Source organism: Pollicipes pollicipes, unplaced genomic scaffold (assembly GCF_011947565.3).
Source record: "Pollicipes pollicipes isolate AB1234 unplaced genomic scaffold, Ppol_2.1 Scaffold_7262;HRSCAF=8765_pilon_pilon_pilon, whole genome shotgun sequence".
Classification (NCBI taxonomy): Eukaryota; Metazoa; Arthropoda; class Thecostraca; order Pollicipedomorpha; family Pollicipedidae; genus Pollicipes; species Pollicipes pollicipes.
Genome location: NW_023597055.1, coordinates 14883050 through 14884860, shown reverse-complemented (window position 1 = coordinate 14884860; position 1811 = coordinate 14883050).

Here is a 1811-nt window from a genome sequence, read left to right as displayed (position 1 = left end):
TTACCAAACAGAGGCTCAGTAAGATGCTTCGTTAAATAACGTGATGACAATGCTCCAGGACTGTCTACATTGGACCGGTCTCATTCTGCGTGTAATCAAACGGAACAGACAGGGGCGTATCCTGAAGGTGGGTGGAAGAGCGTGGGCCATGTTACACAGCCCTATGAATTTCATGAGGTTGGTGGTGCTACGGGCGGGGTATCGAATGATTCTGGTTGCCTCCTCGTGGGACAAAAGCTCATGGTGACGGAATACCAAAACCTTTATTTCGAAACCGCAAAGGTTTTATGTCCAAGAGACACTTAACTCCAGACGCATGAAAATGATCGCAGGTTCCATTACCGGGAGGCGCCGAATTCCAGGGTACTACAATACGTGTGCCTTGTCGTTTGATAAAATCGGAATCGGCCTATTCGGCGAACGAGCACTAAAACCATCACATATACACCATAGCCTGATTTTCAAGAGGCGCCCAATTTCCAGAGAGCATCCGGACAGTGGTCGCGATACCGACGAGGAGCCCTCTGCACTGCTTCAACCAGGAGGGTAGCGGCTGGTAAGCTTAATTGGTGTCTCGACGCCAATTAAGCACTAGGCCCCTTGCCGGAACGGATGCTTTTACGTAAGTGACGTGTCCTTGCGTCGATCCTGTGTCAGATGCCCGCGTCAGAGGCCTGCCGCATCAAGGATGAGACCGGCAGGTCGTATCATTTTGAGGCCCCGGATTGACCAAGGCACCCCGGTCCCGCATCGCCAGAATAGCAGTTGCTTGTCACCCGGAGCGTGGGACGACAGGGACCTTCAGTTCCTGGCCTGGTTTGCAGCACTTAGCTTCATGCTAATGTTCCATGACGCAATCAAACAATGACGTATGAGAAACATATTTACTAAAAGTAGAGTTTAGATATCTAAAGCAGTATGTTGCACTTAGAGAAGCGTACGCATAGCTATACGCGGGCTTATTTAATTGTGTATTATGCTTGTTTCAATATCTTTAAAAGTTAACACTCCTGGAAGATCCGGAGATGCAAGAAATATTTCGGGAAAGAGTATTTTCAGTTGGTTATGGGGGCTGTTAGCGTTTCGCGCAATATCAGCGTTTCATTTCATTCTGCATGTGCATGGTACATGAAATACATCTTGCCATAATGCATTTTTATTACTCAGCTACCACACAGCAGGAGCGTGCACGTGAAGATAGCGGCTGAATTTCCCGCACGTAAGACGGTACGGTAAGCCGTCGATGTTGTTGCAGCGATTGCAAGATTATGAAAAACCTATTCTCAGTGATGCACATGGTGCAGGTGAGTGTGTGACCAATTGTGGGGCCGTTGGAGGGGGGGGGGGGGGGGGAGGTACTAGGGAAACACGATTCCCTAGGGGCCTTCCTTAACTCCTCGGCGCTGACATCATTAATGTTATTTTTCAATGTTCTGATCCTGCAAGTTAATCGTCCCTTCCCATGCGCAACAGTTTGTGACCGCTCAAACATCGGCCGGCCTATTTTGGTGCCGAATCCCAACGACGCCACCGGACGCAGTGTGTGCATATCGATCGGTGTACGAGCTCCCTTGGTTACCAACTTACCCAGGTGGTGCAAAACGCACTTTTCCGTCCATTGCATCCCTGGAATTTTCATGCCACTGAAAACTAGGATCACTAACTCCACGGGTTCCAACAAAAAGCCAATAAAAACACAATGGTCGACTGTTAAATAAATATTACAGAAATATTTGAGTCTAAAAGCAACTTCATTCATGTACCGCATATAGGGAGACCGATTCCCTGCTTACGTCTCTTGGTACTCAAGT